The sequence below is a fragment of the Giraffa tippelskirchi genome, chromosome 12, assembly GCF_054371585.1.
Source record: "Giraffa tippelskirchi isolate mGirTip1 chromosome 12, T2T-mGirTip1v1.2.pri, whole genome shotgun sequence".
Lineage (NCBI taxonomy): Eukaryota > Metazoa > Chordata > Mammalia > Artiodactyla > Giraffidae > Giraffa > Giraffa tippelskirchi.
Genome location: NC_137286.1, coordinates 150,085,364 through 150,093,830, shown reverse-complemented (window position 1 = coordinate 150,093,830; position 8,467 = coordinate 150,085,364). Strand labels below are relative to the sequence as shown.

At 54.0% G+C, this 8,467-nt stretch overlaps 2 long non-coding RNA genes across 2 annotated transcripts; one reads left to right on the top strand and one right to left on the bottom strand.

Moving 5' to 3' along the window:
* Positions 1 to 2,688: 2,688 nt before the first annotated feature.
* Positions 2,689 to 3,282, bottom strand: LOC145530140 (uncharacterized). Its single transcript, XR_014071478.1, has 2 exons — positions 3,122 to 3,282; positions 2,689 to 2,972 (listed from the first exon to the last, which is right to left on the bottom strand). It is a non-coding gene; the product is annotated as an uncharacterized LOC145530140 (long non-coding RNA).
* Positions 3,283 to 4,750: 1,468 nt separating this feature from the next.
* Positions 4,751 to 7,781, top strand: LOC145530139 (uncharacterized). The gene is made up of 2 exons (XR_014071477.1): positions 4,751 to 5,491; positions 6,550 to 7,781. It is a non-coding gene; the product is annotated as an uncharacterized LOC145530139 (long non-coding RNA).
* The last annotated feature ends 686 nt before the right edge of the window (positions 7,782 to 8,467 follow it).

Here is an 8,467-nt window from a genome sequence, read left to right as displayed (position 1 = left end):
GGTGGAGTTGGGGCTGAACCAACACCCCACCCACAGTGGATCCAGGGCTGACCCCACACCTCAGCCCACAGAGGACCTCTATCTGACCCAGCAACTCATCCCATGGTGGAGTTTGGGCCAACACCACACCTCACCCCACGGTGGAGTTCATGCTGACCCCATACCTCACCCCACAGTGGAGTTGGGTCTGAGCCCACAACACCCACCACAGTGGGGTTGACCACACACCTCACCCCACAGTGGAACAAGGCCCTACCACAGACCTCACACCATGGTGGAGCTGGAGCTTGCCCCACACCACATGCTTCAGTGGAGTTGTGGCTGACCACATACCTCATCCCATGGTGGAGTTGAGGTGACACCATACCTCACCCCATGGAGGAGTTGGGGGCCAACCCCACACTTCACCCCACAGTGGCATTGGGACTGACCTGAAGCCTAACCCCATGGAGGAGTAGGGGACTGACCCGACACCTCACGCCATAGTGGAGCTGGGGCTGACTCCACACCTCATCCCACGGTGGGGATGAACACACAACTCACACACGGTGGACCCGGAGCTGATCCAACAACTCACCCCACAGTCAATTGGGGACTGACACGACACCTCATCCCACTGAGGAGTTGGGGACTGACCCTACAACTCACCCCACAGAGGAGTAGTGGGTAAACCACAGACCTCACCCCACGGTGGACCAGGGGCTGACCACACACCTCACCCCATGGTTGAGCTGGGGCTTGCCCCAAACAACACCCTAAGGTAGAGTTGTGGCTGACTATACACTTCACCCCATGGTGGAGTTGTAGCGGACACCACATCTCACCCCACGGTGGACCCAGGGCTGACTCATCACATCACTCCACGGCTGAATGCGGGCTGCACCCACAGCTCACCCATGGTGAACTCAGAGCTGACACAACAACTCACCCAACAGTTGATTTGGGGGTGACACGACACTTCACCCCACAGTGGATTTGGGGATGATGACACCTCATCCCACGGAGTTGAGGAATGACCCCAGACCTCACCCCACGGTGGACCTGTGGCTGACCACACACTTCACCAGGCAGGGGAGCTAGGGCTGACCCTACACCTCACCACATGGTGGAGATGGTGTTTACGGCACATCACACCCTATGGTGGAGTGAGGCTGACTACACACCTCATGCCTTGGTGGACCAGGGGCTGACCACACAATCACCCCAAGTTGGAGCTAGGGCTCACACCACACCTCACCCCACGGTGGAGATGGGGCTTACCCCACAACACACCCCACGATCGAGCTGGGGCTGACTCACACTTCACCCCAAGTGGAGTTGGGGCTGATCCCACAGCTCACACCACAGTGGAAATGGGCCTGAACCCACCCCTCATCCCATATGTGTTAGGGCTGACGACATACCTCACCCAACTATGGAGCTAGTGCTGACCCACAACTCACCCCAGGTGAAGTTGGATCTGACCCCACATCTCACCTCAAGGTGGACCTGGGGCTGATCCCACATCTCACCCCACTGTGGAGCTGAGGCTTGGCCCACACTTCACCCCACTGTGGAACTGGGGCTGAACCCACTTCTCACCCCAAGTGGAGTTGGGGGTGAACCCACTCCAAACCTCATGGTGCAGCTGGGGCTGACCCAACACATCACCCCATGTGTAGTTGGGGGCTGACCCCACACCTAAACCCATGGTGGAGCTGGCAGTGACCCACACCTCACCTCCCTGGATTTGGGGGCTGACCCCACACCTCACCCCAAGTGGAGTTCGGGATGAACCGACTCCAAACCCCACAGTGGAGCTGGGGCGGACACCACACCTCACCCCCTTGTCTAGTTGGGCCTGACCCCAAACCTCAGCCCACAGTGGAGTTGGGTGGACCCCACGCCTCACCCTGTGCTGGATTTGGGCTGACACCACACCTCACCCCCCTGTCTAGTTGGGCCTGACCCCAAACCTCAGCCCACAGTGGAGTTGGGTGGACCCCACGCCTCACCCTGTGGTGGATTTGGGCTGACCCCACACCTCACCCTGTGTGTTGAGCTGACCCCACACCTCCACTCAGTTCCATCTAGAGATGATCCTCTACATCCCTTGGGTAGAAAAAATGGATGAACTTCACCATTAGCCTCAGAGAGCCTGAGTCTGAGCCTACATCTCACCTCAAGTGTAACAGTGCTTGTTCCCACACTTGAGTTCCTTGGCAGCTAGGAGTCATCCTACAACCCATCAGTGTTGGGTGGAGCTGAAGAAGATCCCAGGGTGGATCTAGGCTGAATCACACACATCACCTCGGTTTACACTGGAGTTTTTACCTGTCGCCTCAGGTTAACATGCAGTTGATCTCCCATCTCACCTTGTGCAGAACTGCAATTGATCTCACCCCAGTCACCGCAGGACGTCTGTCTCAGCAGCTGACTGACAGGAAATCCAAATGGGCTCATCATCCCTTATCATTATTGTTTAGTCACTAAGTCACGTCTGACTCTCTGCGACCCCATGGACTGCAGCACACCAGGCTTCCCTGTCTTTCACTATCTCTCGGAGTTTGCTAAAACTCATGTCCATTCAGTCGGTGATGCCACCCAACCATCTCTTCCTCTATCCCTTATCATTTGCTGGTTTAAGTGACAAATGAGGGGAGACAGACATTTTGTTACCGTGCCTGCCTCCCGAGACAGGCCTGGAGGTACCTGAGCAACACAGATTTTATTTAAGGTGAGTCTCAAGGCAAAACACGGGGGACGAAAGGCGAGGGGCGAGGGGCGAAGGGCAGGGGGCCAGTGCTGGTGTGCAGGCTCCGCCTCCGCTCCGCACGCCTCCGTCTCTGCTTCTGTTCAGCCAGCAGGAGCCCCGCGCGCTATGTGAAGAAAAACAGCTGCTCCTCCTTGTCCTTGTCCATCAGCTCGTGCTTGGACTGCTCCTTGGTCTTCAGGGCAGGTGGCTGGGACTGGCACACTAGCCTCCTGCCCCGCTGCGGGGAGATGACACCGTGAGACTGCACCCTGGCCTCAAGGTGGGTACTGAACCCTAACCCTAACCCCAAACCGTAACCCAACCTCTAACCCTAAACCCTAACCCTCTAACCCTAATCTTCTCTAGGACTTTGACACCGCCTCTCACGGCTGCATGATGTCTTTCCACTCTAGGACCGGACACCGCCTCTCACTGATCCCTGACGTCCTTCCTCTCTAGGACTGGACACCGCCTCTCCCTGATCCCTGACGTCCTTCATCTCTAGGACCAGACGCCACCTCTCACCGATCCCTGCGGTCGTCCTCTCTAGGACCGGACGCCGCCTCTCACTGATATCTGACGTCTTTCCTCTCTAGGTCCGGACACCACCTATCACCGATCCCTGACGTCCTTCCTCTCTAGGACGGGACGCCGCCTCTCGCTGATTCCTGGCGTCCTTCCTCTCTAGGACGGACGCCGCCTCTCGCTGATCTCTGGCGTCCTTCCTCTCTAGGACGGACGCCGCCTCTCGCTGATCCCTGACGTCCTTCTTCTCTAGGACGGACGCCGCCTCTCGCTGATCTCTGACGTCCTTCCTCTCTAGGACGGACGCCGCCTCTCGCTGATCCCTGACGTCGCTCCCCTCTAGGACGTGACGCCACTTCTCACGGCTCCGTGACGTCTTTCCTCTCTAGGACCGGACGCCGCCTCTCGCTGATCTCTGACGTCCTTCCTCTCTAGGACCGAACGCCGCCTCTCGCTGATCCCTGACGTCCTTCCTCTCTAGGACCGAACGCCGCCTCTCGCTGATCCCTGACGTCCTTCCTCTCTAGGACCGGCCGCCGCCTCTCGCTGATCCCTGACGTCCTTCCTCTCTAGGACGGACGCCGCCTCTCGCTGATCCCTGACGTCGCTCCTCTCTACGACATGACGCCACTTCTCACGGCTCCTTGACGTATTTCCTCTCTAGGACCGGACGCCGGCTCTCACTGATCCCTGACGTCCTTCCTCTCTAGGACCGGCCGCCGCCTCTCGCTGATCCCTGACGTCCTTCCTCTCTAGGACGGACGCCGCCTCTCGCTGATCCCTGACGTCGCTCCTCTCTACGACATGACGCCACTTCTCACGGCTCCTTGACGTATTTCCTCTCTAGGACCGGACGCCGGCTCTCACTGATCCCTGACGTCCTTCCTCTCTAGGACCGGACGCCGCCTCTCGCTGATCCCTGACGTCCTTCCTCTCTAGGACGGACACCGCCTCTCGCTGATTCCCTGACGTCTCTCCTCTCTAGGATGTGACGCCACTTCTCACGGCTCCGTGACGTCTTTCCTCTCTAGGACCGGACGCCGGCTCTCACTGATCCCTGACGTCCTTCCTCTCTAGGACCGGACGCCGCCTCTCGCTGATCCCTGACGTCCTTCCTCTCTAGGACGGACGCCGCCTCTCGCTGATCCCTGACGTCGCTCCTCTCTACGACATGACGCCACTTCTCACGGCTCCTTGACGTATTTCCTCTCTAGGACCGGACGCCGGCTCTCACTGATCCCTGACGTCCTTCCTCTCTAGGACCGGACGCCGCCTCTCGCTGATCCCTGACGTCCTTCCTCTCTAGGACGGACGCCGCCTCTCGCTGATCCCTGACGTGCTTCCTCTCTAGGACGGTCGCCGCCTCTCGCTGATCCCTAACGTCTTTTCTCTCTAGGACCGAACGCCGTCTCTCACTGATCTGATCCCTGACGTCTTTCCTCTCTAGGACCGGCCGCCGCCTCTCGCTGATCCCTAACGTCTTTTCTCTCTAGGACCGAACGCCGTCTCTCACTGATCTGATCCCTGACGTCTTTCCTCTCTAGGACCGGCCGCCGCCTCTCACTGATCCCTGACGTCCTTCCTCTCTAGGACCTGACGCTGCCTGTGACCGGCCCTGACTTCTTTCCTTTCTCTATGCCCTTTGACTGCCTTTTTCAGGTCCTCTCCACAGACCCCGTCCGCCACCACTCGTCCACTTACGACTCCCCACCCCAGGTCCGCTTGACTGCTCCCCTCAGGGTCCTCTCTGCGGACCACCCCCCCCGCCGCCCAGGTTCTCTCCGTGGGTCCCCCCCAGGTCCTCTCATCGGCCAGAATCGGGTCGCGAGGTCCTCTCGACGGCCCGCCGCTGGTCCCCTCTCGTCGCCTGCCAATGGTCCTCTCATTGGCCAACTGCTGGTCCTCACTACATCCTGACATAGGTCCTCACTATTTCACGTCTCTGGACCTCACTACGACCTGACTCTGGTCCTCGCTATGCTGTTACTATGGAGCTGACTACACTTTCAACTCTATCTCTGGTCCTCACTTGGGTCTGACTCTAAAAGAACTGTTAAAATATGCCATACAATACCTACATAAACAGAGTGAAGTTATTTCAAACACAAATACAGATCACTTCAAAGCAAAGGAATTCAGAAGCACCTTCCAGATGAGATTTCCTGGAATGAACAACCACCAAAATGGGAACCAAGATTATCCTAAGTCTACAGAACCACAGAGTGCATGCTAGTGAGTTATCACACAGTCTAAGTTCTAGAAACACCGCAAGTGCTACTTTCCTGGTTTCCCAGATTAATTCCTTGGGGTAGGACATTTGGAACAGTCCAGACAGGATGAACAGAGGATCGTCCTCAAGACAGAGTTGGTCTTGGCAGCGGCTAGGGCAGTCCCTCTTCTCTGCTCCTGCCCTGGAGTTCCAATTGCCAGATTGGGGTATGACTCGGTCTCAGCCTTTCCAGGCAAGAATGCCAGGTGATCTGCCCTCTAATGGAATTCTCCAACCTTCCACTCTCTTGAAAGAGGCTGGCATGGAGAAAATCTTGGAGCATCTGATAAAATCAGAGGACCCACAGGGGCCATCCCCAAGTCAGCCCAACAACGAGCACCAAGTCTGATCCCAAAACGCCACCTCTGTACACCAGTGCTAAACCAAATCTCAGAGATAGAGTTTCATGTGAAGTAGAAAAGCAAGCTATACTGCTTTGCTAGCAAAGAGGGCCACAGAAAACTCATGCCCTCAAAAACTGCTCCAAGGCAGGAGGATTTAATTAGGAGTTTTATAGATATGGGCTTCCCTGGTAGCTCAGCTGGTAAGTAATCTGCGTGTAATGCAGGAGACCCTGGTTCAATTCTTGGGTTGGGAAAACTCCCTGGAAAAGGGATAGGCTACCCCCTTTAGTATTCTTGGGCTTCCCTGATGGCTCGGCTGCTACAGAATCCACCTGCAATGCGGGAGACCTGGGTTTGATCTCTGGGTTGGGAAGATGCCCTGAAGAAGGGAATGGCTACCTATTCCTGTATTCTGGTCTGGAGAATTCCATGGACTGTATAGTCCATGGGATCACAAACAGTCAGACTGAGTGACTTTCACTTTATAGCAATGGTTAAAGGGCAGAGTCGTAAGGATTAGGGTGTATACAGGGCCTGAACTCCCTTCATCTGACCTCAGGTGGTCTCTTAGTAAGCTTCTCTGGAATAAAGAATGCTACAATTTTCCATTTTGCTGGAGAGGATGTTTAGTTGGGTAAAAAGTCTAGAGATATTTTTATGTGTATCCCTTTTGACAGATGTTCAAGCTGGTTTTAGAAAAGGCAGAGGAACCAGAGATCAAATTGCCAACATCTGCTGGATCATCGAAAAAGCAAGAGAGTTCCAGAAAAACGTCTATTTCTGCTTTATTGACTATGCCAAAGCCTTTGACGGTGTGGATCACAATAAACTGTGGAAAATTCTGAAAGAGATGGGAATACCAGACCATCTGACCTGTCTCTTGAGAAACCTGTATGCAGGCCAGGAAGCAATAGTTAGAACTGGACATGGAACAACAGACTGGTTCCAAATAGGAAAAGGAGTACATCAAGGCTGTATATTGTCACCCTGCTTATTTAACTTATATGCAGAGTACATCATGAGAAATGCTGGGCTGGAAGAAACACAAGCTGGAATCAAGATTGCTGGGAGAAATATCAACAACCTCAGATATGCAGATGACACCACCCTTATGGCAGAAAGTGAAGAAGAACTAAAGAGCCTCTTGATGAAAGTGAAAAAAGGAGAGTGAAAAAGTTGGTTTAAAGCTCAACGTTCAGAAAACTAAGATCATGACATTTGGTCCCATCATTTCATGGGAAATAGATGGGGAAACAGTGGAAACAGTGTCAGACTTTATTTTTTTGGGCTCCAAAGTCACTGCTGATGGTGTTTGCAGCCATGAAATTAAAAGACGCTTACTCCTTGGAAGGAAGGTTATGACCAACCTAGATAGCATATTTCAAAGCAGAGACATTACTTTGCCAACAAAGGTCCGTATAGTCAAGGCTATGGTTTTTCCAGTGGTCGTGTATGGATGTGAGAGTTGGACGGTGAAGAAAGCTGAGTGCTGAAGAATTGATGCTTTTGAAGTGTGGTGTTGGAGAAGACTCTTGAGAGTCCCTTGGACTGCAAGGAGATCCAACCAGTCCATCCTCAAGGAGATCACTCCTGGGTGTTCATTGCAAGGACTGTTGTTGAAGCTGAAACTCCAATACTTTGGCAACCTCGTGCAAAGAGTTGACTCATTGGAAAAGACCCTAATGCTGGGAAGGATTGGGGGCAGGAGGAGAAGGGGATGACAGAGGATGAGAGGGTTGGATGGCATCACCGACTCAATGGGTATGGGTTTCGGTAAACTCCGGGAGTTGGTGATGGACAGGGAGGCCTGGCGTGCTGTGATTCATGGGGTTGCAAAGAGTTGGACAAGACTGCGTGACTGAACTGAACTGAACTTTTGACAGAAACAGGACCCTGACTCAAGACAAAATACTCTTTTTTGAGTGCTCTTTCCTTCTCTCTGCATTCCCTCCCTTCCCTGATTAGCACCTCTTCCAATCTGCCCTTTGGAGCTCAGGGTAGGTCATGGAGCTGGGAGTCTATTCCCGACAAAGAAACAGGGAACATGGGAAAGGCTTCTGGGCCCAGGAGCCCCTCAGGGTCCACTCGATTTCACTACCAGGCCCTGACCCTACACTAACTATGGCCCTCAGCTGTCCATGATGGCCTGAGCTTTCCCAAACTGTCCTCTTAACTCTCTCCCTAACTAAGGCCCTGATGCTGGTTGTAACGAACACCCTGACAATATCCCTGTGACAAATGGTCTAAAGTGTCTTTTACTAAGGTCTTCAAGGTTTCTCTGAGGCCCTGACACTCTCCCTAATTAAGCCCTTAACGCTGTATTTAGGTGACGGCCTGAGGCACTCCCTCTCTCAGCCACTGAAGTTGCACCCCTGATGCTCTCCCTCACTTCAAGGCACTAAGGCCTTGAAGAAGTCTCTACCTGAGGGGCTGGTACTGTCTGTAACCAATTTTCTGACTCTTTCCCTAACTAACATCCTCATTTTGCCTCTAAATAACACCCTGAGACTCATCCTAATGCCCTGATGGTGTCCCTAATAGCCCTCAATATGCCTACTTTTGCCATGATCCTCTCCATAACTAAGGCCCTGAATA